General features: G+C 37.1%; 1 protein-coding gene across 1 annotated transcript in view; it reads left to right on the top strand.

Annotated features, from left to right (window-relative positions):
- Positions 1-18,043, top strand: part of elfn1a (extracellular leucine-rich repeat and fibronectin type III domain containing 1a) — a 109,944-nt gene that overhangs the window by 57,645 nt on the left and 34,256 nt on the right. Inside the window, exon 2 of the mRNA XM_051888432.1 lies at positions 7,217-7,280. The gene's annotated coding sequence lies outside the window, so the exon portion shown is untranslated. The remainder of the gene's footprint in view (positions 1-7,216; positions 7,281-18,043) is intronic.

The following is an 18,043-nucleotide window of genomic DNA, read 5'->3' as shown; positions in this document are numbered from 1 at the left end:
TGACAATAAAAAGGCTTTGTCAGTTCGCTCCAAACAAATATGTCCTTCATATTTTTCTCTCTCTTTTTCTCCTTTCATTTCTAATTCGCACCATTCTTCTTTAGTCAAATGCTCTTTTTTTACCTTGATACAAGGCCCTGTTTGTGCCTGTGAGGAGTTTAAATAACTGTTAAGCGAGGGGGAAAATGTATCTTTTAACCCAAGACTGCTCTGAAACAGAGAGCAAGTGCTAAAGAGGGCAAATGTGCATTGGACCAGTACAGTTTCTTCACATAAAATTCTGCATCTACCCAGGGAGTAGACCTTAAGAACAGCTCCAAAGGTCAGGAGCACCAGGAATGCGAGGATAATGAGATTATATTGAAATCATCCAATAGTCTGTAAGTAATGCTTATGCACCAGGGAAAATCCCTTTAAGAGGTTTCTGTACACAGCTGACATCAGTACTAAATGTTATAAATGTCATAAATGCAAGGAAACATAAATCATTTAGCTCTGTATCTTTGTGGGACAAGAGTTGATGTGGAATTTGCATAGATAAGGTGCCATTAATGAACATTTCTATTAACAGTATTGATGAATGAAATCAATGGCCGTTGTCTGCAGTAAACACATCCTTACTCTCCTAATGAAGGAGATCAGTTCAAATATTTAACCCGAGGTTGCTCCCATTTTGCATTTCAAAAGACCCAGGTCTCGGAAGACGTGCAATGGCCGTGTTGTTGTTGTTGTTGTTGTTTTTTATCTGAAACAGCTGCGGCAAATCGAAAGTGGACCATGGCGGGGCTATTTTTGCCCACATACCCATGTGTAGCCTCCTTCACTTGTCAGCAGCTGAGCAGAGACTATCAATCAGAGCTGAGCGGCAGTAGGATGCACAAGCCGCTGCGACGCTCATGGTTAGTGTGCCGGTGATATGCTCCTCAGGACCATATGGGGTCTGATCTCCTGTGGGCACCGGCCCATCCATGGCTCTCCTTGTCATGCTTATATCACATATAGGTCAGGGTCTTCTCACAACTGCAAACAGAGGTGAGCCAATGAAGATTAAGATGGCCATGAAGTAAAGAGGCGAAATGAGTGGCTTTTGTTTTGGAAATGGATTGAGATGGTGAAACCACTTTTTATTTGTATATATATTATGGTCATAAGTTCGTAATTTTATTTTTGGGGACTGCTAGAATACATTTACATCAGTGTTTTGTATGTCTCCCTATATCTGACACAATCATTTCAGGTCTTGCAGTCTCTACTAATGAGCTCATGAGCTGAATCAGGTGTGATAGATGAGGGAGACATACAAAATGTGCAGGGCTGGTGGTACTCCAGGACAGGTTTAAAGGATTAGTTCACTTCTTACTTTTTTAACCACAAATGCTCGTCTTGCACTGCTCTGCGATCCGCATGCATGACGTAATCACGTATCAAAGGTCATGCGTGATGTAGGCGGAAGTACCGATCCAGTGTCTACAAAGCGAACATGCAAAGATTAAGCTAAACGCCCTTTTCAAGAAAAAAGGTAAAACAACGATATCAGATGATTGTGAATTTGGAGGAGAAAATTAGATTTTAGTTTTTCGTCCTACTGCGGTACTTCTGTCTATGTCACACGTGACCTTTCAACGTAATCGGAGGTGTAAAGTATTTGAGTAAATGTAATTAGTTACTGTACTTAAGTATCTTTTTGGCTACTTTGTAGTTGTACTGAGTATCAACGATATTAGCAACTTTTACTCTCTACTTGACTACATTTTTGAACAAGTAAATGTACTTTTTACTCCAATACATTTGTGATGAGAGTAATGCAATTACACATTACACTTTGCATGGCACCTAACTTTTTCTGCAGCAGTTTGATTCTGCTATAAAGAAGCGATATCGCCATCTAAGGGCTTTGAAGGTACTATATCCTGTGCGTTTTGCCTTTACTCACCCAAACATGTCAACAAGGCTACTTTACGTGAATGCGAGTGCATTAGCAGGTAGTTGCTGAATCGCAGGTGTTTGATTTATGAGATTAGGTCATGACTGCAGCCGATGATAAGGCCGAAACCAGCACGTCCAGTGCAAGTAGACTGACTATTTCATTTTACTTAACATTATTTTATTTATCCGCTATATTGACAAGACCTTTTTGACAGTTATTGGTTTACTTATGGCCTTTTTGTGCAATTGAGCTTAACTGAGACTTTGTTTGTAGATGTTTAAGAGGCTGTTGTGACGAACTTGATTTATTGCAATTTTGAGGTTTTCAGTTTTATTTAGAGTTTAGAAAATAAACATGATTTCTCATCTTACAAACCAATTGCTGCTTAGTTTCACTGGCATGTCTCTCAGGTGTTGAGGACTAGTGCATCTCTGAGCCTACATTCAGTATGAGTAAAATACTTAAGTACTGTTAAAATCCGATACTTTTAAGACTTATTGGTCGTATTGGAATTGGTTACTTGTAACTTGTAATAGAGTCATTTTCGATCTAAGGTATCTGTACTTTTTACTCAAGTATGGTTTTACACCTCTGAACGTAATGCATGGCGCATCGCAGAGCAGTGCAAGATGTGATTGTGATTAAAAAATATATACATTTTTATTTTTTTTAGAAAATGACAGATTGTTTTGCTAGATAAGACCCTTATTCCTCATCTGGGATAATGTAGAGCCCTTTGAAGCTTCATTTAAACTGCAATTTGGACCTTCAACCTGGTGAACCCCAGTGAAGTCCACTATATGGAGAAGAATTCTGGAATGTTTTCCTCAAAAACCTTAATTTCTTTTCGACTGAAGAAAAAAAAAAAGACATGAACATCTTGGGTGACATGGGGGTGAGTAAATTATCAGGAAATTTTCTTTCAGAAGTGAACTAATCCTTTAAGAACCACTGGTTTACAAAAAACCCTCTGCCTGAAATGCTCTGTTTTAGTTTCTGTCTCTTTAAAACTCGAGTGTTGTGATTGGTCAGCCGCTTATGCCAAGTTCATTGGATTTTGAGCCCGATTTGCAAGTCAACAAGCTCGCCAACAGATCGGGCTGTGATCGGGGGCAAATCAGCGGGTGATCAGCGCTCGCCAATCTTTATGTGTGAACTACTCATCGACGCAAAGAGGCTCAAAGAGGCTCGCTGACGCCTCACCGACACCAGACAAATATCTAGCATGATAAACATCTGGAACTGTCGACCGACTCGACATCCTGTGGTGTGAAGTATCACGATGAGCTACAGCCAATGAGAGAGCAAGGCATGGGTTGAGGTCACCAGAAGAAAAACAGCAGCAACATGGCTTCAAGACAAGTGTGGACACAAGAAATGTGTTTTACTCACTTTCAACTCTCTCTGTAGCACAGACAATCCCTGCTGCCCGCGTGTGCTGATCCATTCTTTGCTTTTTCCTTTTCTTGTTTTTTTTTTTTCAGCTTGCAGCGCTAATTTCTTCTCATCGTCCATTTTCAAATAAACAGCTCCTTGTTTTGCGTCATTTCCCACTCCATTTCTTGCGTGTGTTTTTGGTTTGGGGACCAGATAGAGTCGTTGGGTGACAGAGTTGTTGTCAGCTCGTGTAGTCTGTGACTCCCTGTTGCGGATCATTTCCATAGCTTCACGTAGTGTGAACACCACAACGATTTCAAGACTCCAGATGACAGAAGTCATGTAGTCTGAACAGCACAGCGATCGGCCGACGTTTAAAGACGTGTAGTCTGAAGTAGGCATGAGTGTATGACAGAAATGTAACATGACTCAATTGGTTTTCAGGTACCGAGGCCTTATAATGAGCAGTTGTAAACAGCATTATACAGTATCTATGGTAACTATGGCGTTGGTATTGAAAGTCATTACAATGAAAAAAAAAAAAAACAGTTTCTACTAGACATAGCTAAATCACCTACCCAACTGTTGTTTGACGGTGGCCAGTAGGCGGGCATTACGCAAATGTTTAACATGGTGATGTAGCGAAGTCACGAAAATAATGGCAGGACTCCAAACGAGGTGTTTCAGGCAAGCGTTTTCTGTTGGAGGATTAACTCCCTTTGCCGTGGACTTTGTGATTTGTAACTTTACAGATCGTTTACATGCACAAACAGCTGTTTTACACATTTAAGGAAATGTAAAATAAAAAATGGCCATTAATTAATTAAACCACACATTATATTTCATACAGTTTTGCTCACATAGCAGTGTTACAGGTTCAGAAGTCGCATTTGGAGCTGCTCTTGGTCCTTGCATATAAGGAATGGCTTTGGGTTAAAGTTTGGGTTAAAGGTAGCATACGCCAGGGCAGCTGCAAAATCTGCCCTGCCAAGGACGCAGAGCTTCCAAAGCCTGCTCTGTGCCATTAAATGGGTCATTGACCAGCTAAATGGAGTCATTATGATGAGTAACTAAAAGAATAGCACCCAAATCCATGAACCTCGTCTCTGCGGAGCTCTGGGTTCCGCTGCTTTTGGGGTTTCACAGGCTTTTGCTGAATGACAGCTGCCTGAGACCTCTTTCAAGGGAATGCAAATGACGCCCTGACCAGCTAATTATACCACATCAACACTGCTTTATTGACAGATGCAGTGCTCAAGATATCCATGAGAAACGTTTTTTCTTCTTCGGGTTCAAATTGGTACTGTTTTGTACTGTTAAGATCTCTTTTCAGAGGAGACTTGTGTGAATGCTACAGTAGCAGGCTTGATATAAGCAAACAAATGCTGATCATAGGTGTAAGAGACATACAAATACAGAAGTGCTTTAAAATGACTATATGTTTTCAGGCATTTACAATTATAATAGAGGTGATTATAATAGTGATTGCCCTAACCCTAACCCTTTAAAAGTTCAATAAGAAGTTAATTTCTAACAGATTCAGTACACTTGCACTGCTTGACAGATGTGAATTTCTGAAGTGCTAAAGTGATAAGAAGAGCTAATAAAAAGGAACACAAACATAATTTGTAATGCTAATTAGTGGAGTGTTAGTGGGAAATGTTAAAAAACAGAATTTTTAAAAAAAATTTGTATAAATTATATGTGGTTATATGTGGTTATTCCTTCGTGAAAAATATGTACACTTTACTTTTAATTTAATTAATTATATATATATATATATATATATATATATAAAATTTAAATCTAGTTTAAATTCATATAAAATGCAATTAGCTGAACTTTAGAGTGCTTCTTTTGATCCAATTAAGACATAATCCTAGTCATTTCATTATCTCTTCATAATTAGTATTTGAATTATATAAACTAAAGTATACTTAAATGTCATTTCTATTGAAACTTTATTAAATTTGAAGTACACTAAGTGTACATTCAATACAATTAAGTGCGCTTCTTTTCCGCGAAGGTTCAACAAGATATCTATGTATCTTCATTTGTTGTCTCATTATGTCATTCAGACTTACATAACACTGAGTATTATTTTCTGATTGTTATCTTGAATCAAAGCACTGGTTGAAGTCTTCTAAGACAGGGTGAATACTGTGTAATTACACTTACCGTTCTCATATATGCAGCATTTAAAAATGCCAACTTAACCACCTCATCAGAAAGGCACATCAAAAACATCCTCAGACGGAGTCAGTCAGCACCTTCTAGTCCGATTTTACTCTGCTATTGTGGAAAGGGTTCTGACATTGTCCATCAGTGTGTGGTAAGGCATTGCTGACTCTCGAACAACATAAACAACAAAAAAAGAATGAACACATCGTCACTAAAGCCTCAAAGGTCACAGGTACAGACCTCCCCTCAGCTGAATCCCCGAACTTCCAACACATTGCCACACATACTAAAAAGACCCATCTGACCCAGAGCATAACTGGTTTCAGCTGCTCCCCCCTGGCAGATGCCTGAGACTACTAACAGGCGAAACATTCCCATTAAAAACAGCTGTCAGACTGCTCAAAAAACATTCGTAGAGTAACTCTATTAATCTTCAGGTACAAGGACTTGCAGGAGTCGAAATTATAAATCCTCGATCATTAATCAGCTTTGACGAAACTCCCCTCAGCTAGCATGTCTTTTTGAAGTGACTAGCAGCCTTGTCACCTGACCTGAATACTGCACGCTGATTCGCTAAAATGGACTTATCGCGTTGTGTACACAAACAACAAGGGCACTTGTCGGTTTCTGCTGTAAAACGTGAGCTCGCGATGCTTTGACAGTGGACAATACCGGCTTTTCTGACAAAACGTAATTAGGGATCAGAACTGTGCTATATGTGAAGAATAACGCACAGCAGTCAGTTCATTTTTTTTTTTTTTTTTAAAGTGCCATTCATCAGTTTTTGTAAAATGAACTCTTCATATATATATATATATATATATATATATATGCACTTAAGTGTACTTACAGTGTACTTACCTAAGAAAGTACTGTTATTGTAAGTTAACTAGCCTACATGGGTTAAGGTTAGGTTTAGGTGTATGTTCAAGGTTAGTACCTAGTTATTACCCAGTTATTACCCAGCAATAACTATAATAAGTACATAGTATGTACATGGGGAACAGGGCTGTAAAATAAAGTGCTACCACAATAACACCACTTAGTAATGCATACTTGCACATTAGCAGACTATCTCTTAAAACTGTACCTAAATTGTACTTGTTCTAAGGCTTTGCATACTTTCTCATATGTTCAAATGTAATTCCCGTCGAAAATCTAAAACCCAAACCATCTTCTTGTAGACTATTTTTCCAATTCCACAGTTAATTGTCTTTATGTTGGAATTTTTACATTGCTATGCCGAACATTCATTAGCACTCTGGGTGGATGTGCATGGAGCTCACAGAAAAAGACGTACTGAATTAATGGAGTGTTAATAATCGCTAACTCATTAGTGTCATCTTATTTGCATAGCATATCATTGCATCTTTTGAGCAGTGAATATTAATTTCTAAAGGCATGAAGTATTGCAGGATATAAATAGAGGAATTATCCATGGGTAAACCACTCATCAAGAAAAAAGTCAAAGCGCTGAAAAGAGCTGCTGTGTAATATTATTTGTCTCACGTGCTTCTTTTTAGGCAAGTCAAGAGAGGTAGCACTAATAGGCTAGGATTTTCATGGCTGCTTGATTATTATTATCATTAATTTATCTTTTGTCAGTTTAAAAAGATTAGTAAATGGCTTTGCACAATGAAAGTCACATTTTGCGTTTTTGAGGCAGAGTCATTGCTCTTATACATTCTAATGTACAAAGTGATGTCTTTTCTGTCTCCTTTTCTCCCACAGGGACAGGCCAGCTACTGATGGTGGATCTCAGACATGCATGCGATCACTAGACAGTTTAACCGGGGTAAGTCTTTTTTGGAATGGCTCCATGACCTGAATAGTGGCACGGCGTGAGACTGCTCTAAAGCCCCAGTGTCCTCCTCGCTGATTGGATCTGCCCCTTTGTAAATCAGCACTGTGAGCTTTAAGACTTCACATTCAGTTATCGCTCTGATATCTATAGAAGCTTTTAGACACTGAATAAACGTATTCCCACATTTGAAGAGTGATAACAGATGATTTTAGTTTGTTTCTCTTTGTTAGTTTGAATCTCCTTCTTTTCTGGTTAGGTCAGTTGATAAATTGTAATCAAATTAGTTACAGGATGTGCTGAGTAAATAATCTAATTAATTGCATATATCAGTGTTTGCCTAGACAAACTTTCAAGAGACTACCATTCGACGACATTATATTATTATGTACAGAATTGAATAGACATTACAAAAAGTGGCTTTTTGGAGTCAATCTGTTGATCTTTATTTCATTATCACTGCCCATTTAACAAAAATAAGAATGTTTTGCTAACATTCCCATTAAGTTATAAAAGTGTTATTTCTGAATTTTCTCAAAACATCCATTAAAAAAAAAAAAAGGGAAAGGGAACGTTAAGGGAACATTCTTTTTATCATTTTGCAGTTACCGTACTTTTTGAGTGACATTACTTCAAAAGTTACATTACTTTCTCATGTTTTCTGAACATTCTGAAACAAGTAGTAACATTTATTAAAAGTTAGGGCGAACATCCAGCTAAACGTTTTAGTTAAAAATGTTGCATTAACAATGTATAAATAATATTTTGTGCTAACCTTTAGAGAACATTATTAAAGACTAAAATAGCTTAAAAATAACTTAAAATAAATGTTTTATTAACGTTACTAGAACCTTGTCACAACGTTAACTAAAGTTCTGAGAACATTCCCTGTTAGCTGGGTCTATCAGTCACAGCAGTCAATTTTGCATTTGAGTTTATTGTTTATTCCAAGATAGACTAGGGGTTGTTCACACAGGATGAGTTCATGCATTCCTTCTGCACTTTTTTTTAAAAATTGGTCACTGTTTTTCAGTGTGATGGACCACTGCCTCTACACTCTAAAAAATGCTGGGTTAAAAACAGGACAGGTTGAAAATGGACAAACCCAGTGATTGGGGTGTTTTAACCCAGCTATTGGGTTGTTTTAACCCAGCAGTTGCATTAAATGTTTGCTGGGCAGTTTTATTTAACCCAACTATTGTTTAAATTACTATATGGCTGGCTGAAAATGAACCACAAATATGTTGGAAAATAAAAATCAGACACATAATTACTAGAGGCAACAATAATAATCAAAAGATGAACATTTATTATACATATTAATTTCCAACATATTTTGGGTTCATTTTAATCAAGCGATACAGTAATTTTTAAACAATAGTTGAGTTAAATAAAACTACCCAGCATGTTGGGCAAACATTTAACCTAACCGCTGAGTTAAAACAACCCAATCACTGGGTTTGTCCATTTTCAACCCAACTTGGGTTGTTTTTAACCCAGCATTTTTTAGAGTATATGTTTTTAAGATGCTGTGTCAAGATATATTTAGTTCAGCTGTGAAAATCATGTCTCAAGACGCCTGCATTCTGCGTTAATTATTTTCTGTTGTGTTGACTCCTTTACATTTTGGTGGTACTTCAAGCTTAGTTGCTCTGATTTTAGGAAAAATAATTATTACAAAATGTACACATGGGGCAGGGGTGATTAATTAATTAAACATCATTAATTGTTCCAAATTAATGCGTTGAATTGGCAACCATAATCATTTAATTTATTTTGACTGGTGGAAGAACAATGGATGATAATGACTTTTTACAAGCCCTCCCTTAGGTTCTGTCACAGAGAGGTCCAAAGCTTCAAAAAGAAAAATGAATTATACACACCTGGATATAATGTGTCATGATGTTTAAAAATTCATTATTTTCCAAAAGATAAAGGCTTGATCATTGGACCTCTCAGTGCCTGGAAATAAATAAATAAAAAGATAAAAAAGATAAATAAATAAGTGGGTACCACGATATGATATTCCAAAGCCACAAACTCAGATCTATTTTCATTCATGTTTTAATCATCTTTGTCAGTTACACTTTAATTATCATCACAGTCTGGATCTACAGCTGACAGCCTCTGCCCTCTGAGATCGATGACGTGGACGTCTACAGAAACCGTTATGACAACTTAATTTTAGTAAGAATGGGTCAATCCTTTGATGTGTCCTTATAAATCACATTAAGTGGCAAATATGAAAGAGCTTTAATATTTGATCATAGTGAATGGCCCAGGCAGTTTAATTTGCTTAGTTCTTATGGATATTTCTCTAGACACCATGCTCTTGCACCGTTTCGCCTCCGAGGCTATTCACTGACAGCAGCAGCCACGTGTGTTGACTTCATGCATGAATCTGTCGGTTGAGTCTTGGTGCATTCATTCTAGTTCACACTGGCTGATGCAACCCAGACTGTCAGTAGGGCAATGCCAAAGAGATTATGCTGCTTTACTCTGCTTGTCTTCACAGGGGAGAGAACTGAGCTTAGACAATCCTCCAAATATGCACCAATTCATTAACATCCATGTATTCTCTTTACTGATTATCCATGTATGGTGGCAGGACACTTCATTAACACGAAACCTGTAAATGAATGAGAACAGTGTAAATGCTTGAAAGAATATTTCATGTTCGGTACAAGTTAAGCTCAATCGACAGCATTTGTCGCATATTGTTGATTACCACGAACAGTCATTATGACTCAAAAAAAGCAAATATCAAGATTACAAGATCTGAGTGGACCGCTCTCAATGTTTAGATAGTGCCTGGGCGCTCAATATTTACACTTTTGGGGGAGATAAACCCATGAATGGCATACTAATAGTAGTCAATGAACTGGGCTAAGAGAATGTATTTTAACGTTAAAAAAGTTAAATTAAGGAAATTGATGTAATAGGGGAAAGATTATATTCCTAGTTTCTGGATGTATGTACTATATGCATTATCATAACATTTTGCTGATGTATTCATTTTGTTTATATACTGTACGTACAGTTGACTATACATAGTCAATAGACTATAATCCTGGGTAACCTGGATGGTGAGTAGTTAGTGAATACGTTTTTTTCATTGAAATGCTGCACAAGTAGTGCAACTCTTTAGCGAATTCACTGCTTCCTTTTTACACATGCAAAACATAGAGGAAAAGGCCAAGGTAAACATCAGTTCAAATCTCATGATGAAGAAGAATTTCGCCAGTGAACAGATTTTAAATTCAGCTTTGAAATCGGTAGCTTTTTGTGTAAGTCTTTCTGGGATACTTCAGAACCCAGAGAACCAGACTGTCGGATGGGAGAGAGCCTTTGGAGGTTGCATTGTTAAGTCAGACAGCTTGATTTGACTGACAGTTTTCCCTTATAATGCAAGGCATTTGTGAGGGGAATTTCTGAGGCAGATACTCGGCATGTACTGTCTGTCTGGATTGCTGTTTATAGAGCCCCAGGTTGATTCCAAATATACATCATATTGTCTAGTGGTGAAAATGAATGATTTGGTCATGTATTTAATAATTTATGAATTCTAGTCCTATAAACAATTTAAACTGAACAATATTATCCAAGACCATCAACCTCCTGAACCATGTGTGGGCTGCTATACTGATGTCTCATAGACTGGGCTGCCTCCTCCTAAACAAAAGAGATTCACATCTATTTATTTCTATTCCGTATACACAAGGCAATAATGTTTTGTTATTATGTAGTATCCAACATCTATCTATCTATCTATCTATCTATCTATCTATCTATCTGTCTGTCTGTCTGTCTGTCTGTCTGTCTGTCCCAGAACTAGCAACAACATTTGTGGACAAACAAAGAGGCAGCATGATTTTGTGATATAAAAAGTTAATATTGAGAAACCTACGATTTTAGAGACAATATTGCCAATTACTTTGTTTTTGTTCTGCCAACAAAAACAGCAGAACTGCAACCCACAGTAGCAGAGTTTTGTTCCTGAATGTTTCTTTGTTTTTGAACAAATTAGTTGAATGAATGATTCAGTAACTCAACCAAAAAGACAGTAACTTTTTTACATTCCTGAACGTATATTTATTGATTAATAATTCAGTGACTGTTTCCTTCCTTAATGAATCAGCGTTTTTTGTATGAATCGGTTACATGAGTGATTCAGATCACTCACTTTTGAAGACACCTGCGTAGCCTGCAGAAGAATCACTGAAAAATCCCCACCACTAACAGAGACTGACAATTTGCTACGTTGCTCGATGAATGCCCACACACACACACATATATTATGTAAACACAAACTTTTGTTAGATGTGATTAATCATGATTAATCGATTTAACAGCCCTACTAGTGAACATTATGATTTTTTTTTTTTTTTTTTTTTGCATTGCTGTTGCTGCAATAATCCACTCAAGGGAAAGGCCATGTGCTTCTATGATTTTTACCACGGCTAAGGGGCTTCACATCATGCCCAAAAACACCCTGTGGTAAAATCACTGTAACACACGGCCTCTTGTGGCTTATTGTTTTAATAGACATCTCCTCTGAAGCTTTCTAGCTCTCAAGATTCATTTCTCCTGAGTAATTCAGAACCACAGTATTCATCAATATTCTTCCTTGCCTCTTGGGCCCTCGCTCACTCTCACTTTCTCATTGAGTAGGCGAAACTCCAGACTGTTTCACATCGCATCATTCTACTTTCTATGCACAACAACGTTTTTGGTGTGGAACGACATGGAACATAAAGAGTGTTTGCATGTTGTGTAACTTTTTAAAACCCCTGAAGCCTAACATCTCCAGAATAGGTAAATATATTTCTGTTGCGCCGTTAATGTTTTTCATCTCAACGAATCAGTCGGTCGCATTTCTTAAATGTCACCATTTTTATTTCCAGCTGAGAAGAGGCATCCCTCCCACAGACGTGGCCATTAGCTCTGCCATACAATCATTTCATCTATATGGGGCTTGAAAAAGAGGTACAACGTGCTGCATCAGCTTAAAGCAATTGTTCATCTCTAATGACTTAGATTTAGAAAACTCGCTGCAATGCTAGCTGAAAGCAGAGAGGATTAATAAAAGCCAATTGCATCTCCAAAACTGGCAGGATGTGATAGCTTATCATCTTGCATGCAATTTCAACTTCCTCTACCGCACAGAGTTTGAAACTATTTGAAAGTCTGCCAATAAACCCCTATGATGGGAGGTGAACTATAATGTGGTAACAATATTACAGACAACGTTTTTTTTATAGCTGATTCAACTTTGTTACATCATAGAGGGTATGCACATGACGTTGTAGTAGACGGGAGTCACTGCGATTATGCCCACACAAAAAAATGTAACCCGTGTAACTCACCCGCAGAGAACAGCTTCATCTGGGCCAGTCCTTCGGGAATTTGCCGCTGGCTCTTATGTAGATAGTGTTTAAACATGAGGAATAATTCCTTTTGGGTATATCAAACGGGCAATCTTTGGTCTTATTAATCTATTACTTGTTCCAGAGCTAATAGATTTGGCTTAAGGGCTATATTAAGTTTCATAACTTCATATTTACATTGAAATTAAATCCTGTACTAACTAGAGTTAGTATGTTTGACTTAACTGTTTGCTTGTGTTTATTTCCTATTTTACTTCTTATACTGTTATAATGGCTATTGTTGTTTAAATATTATTGTTCAATATATGATATATTATATAAATAACATGCCGTATATTTTGGTATTGAGAAAGAGTCTATTAGTGATTTCAGCTTCAGTGAAAGTTACATTAATACGCCATGAGATAGCGGCAAAGACTGTCTTTATGAGTGAGTGAGTCAGTCACAAAGACTTTTATATTGAAATGGACTGAAACAAGGACGTTGTTTTTACTTTAAACATCTTACACGACACGACTAACAAATGCATTGACTAGCGCTGTCATGGAAATGTCTTAAATGTTAAAAGGAAAAGATATCGCTTTCCTCAGCGGACATTCAAACTGATTTTGTGATTATGAATATAAAATTGATCTGAAGAATATCAGCTAGATGCAGGTAATACACTCGCTCAGGCGATCGCTCTCTCATAATACTCTACATATTACAGTGAGTTTCAATGAAGCGACTCAACGTTCCTTCGGTACTAGTTCTAAAGTGACGTTTTAGAATTGGTAACAGAGGTTTGGGCTCAACTGTTAAACTGTCAACTTGACATTTGAATCTGCAGCTAAGGAAGTAGTTCCTCTCAAAAGAGGCTTTTTAAAGACACTCCATTGTTGTTCTTATTTATTTACACACTTGTGCCATCGACTGTTGTATAAAAGCAATATCACACAAGTAGCCGTGCGATATACAGCCATATCGCTCGGCTACTCGTGTGATATTGCTCATATATATATATATATATCTCATCAGTGTTTCCCACAGGATTTTGTGAGACTGTGGTGGGTGGACAAATCTAAAATTAAGTGACTAGATCAATTAGGAAATTTGTTCTCTTGTAAACAATTTTGCCCCAACTGAGGAGGCATGTCCTGGCGTGAAAGGGACGTCAATGCATACTCTGTTGATGAATTTCGCAATATCGACCCTGCTATTGAACTGAATAAACACTGAACTGACATAAAGTGAATAACAACACCATTGTCTTCTGTAGAGCTGCTTATAGCTAAATTGAACTCATTTCATAATTAATTTATTTTTCACAATTACTGAACTGAACTGAATCAACACTGAACTGACTTGAGCTGAATAATGACACAATTGACAGTAGAGCTGCTTCATAGCAGAATTTAATTCTGTTTGCATCATTGGTCATTATTTTCCTGTTTATCACTGTAAAACTGTTTTGAAAGGTGACTTGACTTGACAATATGAGAAAATTAAAAGAAATATAATCTAGTCTCACGATTAATGCTACTTCACTAAGTTAAGTAAAATTAATAAAGAAAATTAGTAAATTTAACTTGGCCAGTAAAAGTTTGTTGAGTAATTTCTACTTAGTTGAAGTTCACTTTGCAATACTTTTTACTCGAACAATATAACTGAATTAAACCATGTTTTTAAAGTGTATGGTTTACTTAGAATCATCGAAGTAAATAATACAATAGATATTGTGTAGACACCTTATCTACATAATAGAAGTAATGCAGCACTCACCCGAACACAGAGACTTAAATACTTGGTAAACATTAATGACGGTAACATTCAATGGATAATTTTTGTGTATTAATGTGTCATTTTGAGTAGAAAATGAACTCCAGATGTCTACTAAGAAGTTACTAAACATAACAACAAAAGCAATGACAAAAAACAGTGTAAAAACAGCTGGAAAACAGCGAAAAATCAACACTGTTAATTGTTCATGCACCAGTGCATGATGGGAAACACCAGTATCAGAAAAGTTGAGAAAACGTTGAAATTTACGCTTTAATTTCTACCAGCTTAAATTGAGTACTAATATAGAGCTTTGTTTGTTTTGTAACTCTTGCCTGAACGTTTTCATGTAAAAATTACATTTGTTTTTTTTCTGTAGTATTTACTTCACCACAGAATCATTTTTATCTCTATACTGTACCTTTTACTCAAAATCGTAACAGTAAACACATTGTTGAATTCAGTATACGGCTTCACCATAATTTAATTCATACATTTTACTTCAAGACAATATTGCACAGTTAAAATCCCCAGTATCTCCTTCTTCTGATACAAACTAACTGAGTACTGCTATATCTTGAGGACACATGAGTGTATCCACACATAAATGTGTATTTACAGAGGTCGCTGAGACATGGCAATGACCTTGTGATTTATTTGAGGTCCTTGGTAAAGTAAACTATATATTCTTTACTAAGTGCATCAATCCTTTTCACCTGTCAGAGAGAGAGGAAGGAGAAACATTTTATCAACAAGCAGTGCTGAGAGTATGTGACCAGTAATGGTTCTTGCAGACGGAACATCATCCTTTTTTTTTTTTTTTTTTTTTTTTGTCAGAAACAACAAAATGCTCTATCAAAACCAACTGTCACAACAGAACATCTCTATCAAAACAGACCAAGAAGTGCATATATGTGTAGACATCCACAATTTACAATATATAGGTAATTTTTTTAAAGGATTTCTAAGGGTTGTTTTCTTATATCTCTTTTTGTTTGGTTTTAAAAGGAATTGTCGATGAAGCTACTGCACAGTCCCTGTAGCATGTTTCCAGCATGCTTTACTGTTGAGTGTCTAATGACTTGATCCTCAGACTTATTTGAATGGATTACTGTAGTAGATCTGAGATCAGCCTTTAAAACACTTTTTTTTTTTTTTTTTTTTTTTTTAAACAAAGTCCTTTCTATGGCCATAATTTAGAGTTGATCACAAAGCAAAGCTATAACTCCTATCGCATTGCATTCAGAAATTAATAACACACTTCACAGAGAAAGAAGCCATCCATTGTAGAGCCCGGAGCTCTCACGTGGGCCGGTTCCCCAGCAACAGCCATTTCCAAATGGTCCAAATGAACAGTGCACCGGCGGAAGAGCTGGAGGCATGACATGGCCGAGCAGACAGCCCCATGAACTCTGCTCCTCACTGATGATAACATATTGCCTACAGTTGTGCTCATACTTTACATACCCTTTACAGAGTTTCAGTATTGCCAATAAGTATATTAAGACATTTTATTTTTTACTTGTTAAGTTACAGCCCTGGACAAACCACAGACTCATGCACAGCTAACTCAAAAGACTATAAACTGTCATTGGGGAGCCAACACACAATATTAACACTAGTAATCATACAGTGGTGGTCAGAATTATTGGCACCCTTGGTAAATATGATCAAAAATGACTGTAAAAATAAATCTGCATTGTTTATCCTTTTGATCTTTAATTCGTAAAATTAGCAAAAATCTAACCTTCAATTTAAGGAAAAGAATTGAAAGTGGGGGGAAATCACATTATAAAATAAATGTTTTTCTCCAAAACACGTTGGCCACAATTATTGCCACCCTTAGAATTTTTTATGAGTAAAATATCTCTGAAGTATATTCCCATTCATATTTACATTTTTTTAGCACACCAGGGTGATCATGAACATGAAATTGTCCAGCCATGACTTCCTGTTCCACAGGAGTAAAAACATGAGGAAACACAAAGGACAAATTCCCTTAATCATTCATTACAATGAGAAAAAACAAAGAATATAGTTCTGATGTGCAGCAAAAGATTGTTGAGCTTCACAAAATAGAAAGCGGCTATAAGAAAATAGCTAAAGCATTGAAAATCACCATTTCCACCACCAGGGCAATAATTAAGAAGTTTCAATCAACTAAAGATGTTACAAATCTGCCTGGAAGAGGACGTGTGTCTATATCGTCCTAATGTGCGGTGATGAGGAGAGTTTGAGTGGACAAAGACTCTCCAAGGATCACAGCTGCAGAATTGTAGAAATTAGTTGAGTCTTGAGTCTCAGAAAGCCTAAAAAAAATGATCAAACAGCACCTACATCACCTCAAGTTGTTCGGGAGGGTTTCAAGAAAAATCCTCTGCTCTCATCCAGAAACAATCTCGAGCATATTCAGTTGTCAGACAAGACTGGAACTTCAAAAGGGGCCAGTGTCTATGGTCAGATTAAACTAAAAAAAGAGCTTTTTGGCAGCAAACCCACCAGATGGGTTTGGTGCACACTAGGGATGCACCGATCCGATATTCAGATCGGGTATCGGCTCCGATACTGCCATTTTTGCCGGATCGGGTATCGGCTGGACGGGACCGATCACAATCCGATACTGTGCGTATCAGTATGGCTGTAATACATAGTATGTGTTATTGTTAGGCTCCATAAAAGGCACAAAAACATTAAAAAGCACCAGAAAGTTTCTGTGCACTATATTCCAAGTGTTCTGAAGCCATTCCATAGTTTAATTTGAGGTACAGATAAATATTTAAGTCGTTAAATTAAAGTTCACATAAATGCCTCCCTCCGCTACGGCTGTCAGTCATTCTCAATTCAGCATTCAAACTGCGTGTCGCGTTCGGTTACAACAGTCAACACAATGAAACTCTCTCCAAGATGAATCCATGTTTCTATTATTATACTTCATCTGTAGATAACGATACCGTTAATGCAATACGCATCAATATATCTTCACTTTGTGCTTTGAACTTTTCAATGCGGAGCGCTGCCGCTGCACGCTGTGACTCCATGATGCTTCAAGCGCATCATTCTGCACACAGGATGCGCATAAGCTCTTTGTGCCGCTCTGTATGGGAGCCGTTCATATTATAATACTTTTGCGCAATGAAAGATTGTTAATAGCATTTTTTTTGTTCTGTCCTATCTATCATATGTTGCTGCCTCATTAAAAAAAAACTCCGCTATAAATTTAAAAGAAATGTCTTTTAATTTTATAGTATAGCCTATATTTATATATAAATATATTTATTTTTCAGTTAACGCGACCTTTGAGATTTTATATATATATATATATATATATACACGTCACACTACCGCCGGTGACACTCCACGACCGCGGTGGTGATTTTGTCATGCCGACCATCACAGCCCTAAGTGAGGCATACAGTTTATTAGGCAATTTACCACTTTTTTTATTATTACTTGAATATCGGATCGGTATCGGTCGATACTGAATTCCAGGTATCGGATCGGTATCGGAAGCAAAAAAAGCCGGATCGGTGCATCCCTAGTGCACACATGGATAAAAAGTACCCCATTCCCACGGTTAAATATACTGCTGGATCTTTAATGTTGTGGGCCTAT

This window comes from Ctenopharyngodon idella, chromosome 3 (genome assembly GCF_019924925.1).
Source record: "Ctenopharyngodon idella isolate HZGC_01 chromosome 3, HZGC01, whole genome shotgun sequence".
Lineage (NCBI taxonomy): Eukaryota > Metazoa > Chordata > Actinopteri > Cypriniformes > Xenocyprididae > Ctenopharyngodon > Ctenopharyngodon idella.
Note: the sequence above shows the minus strand (reverse complement) of the source record. Positions and strands in the feature narration are given on the sequence as shown.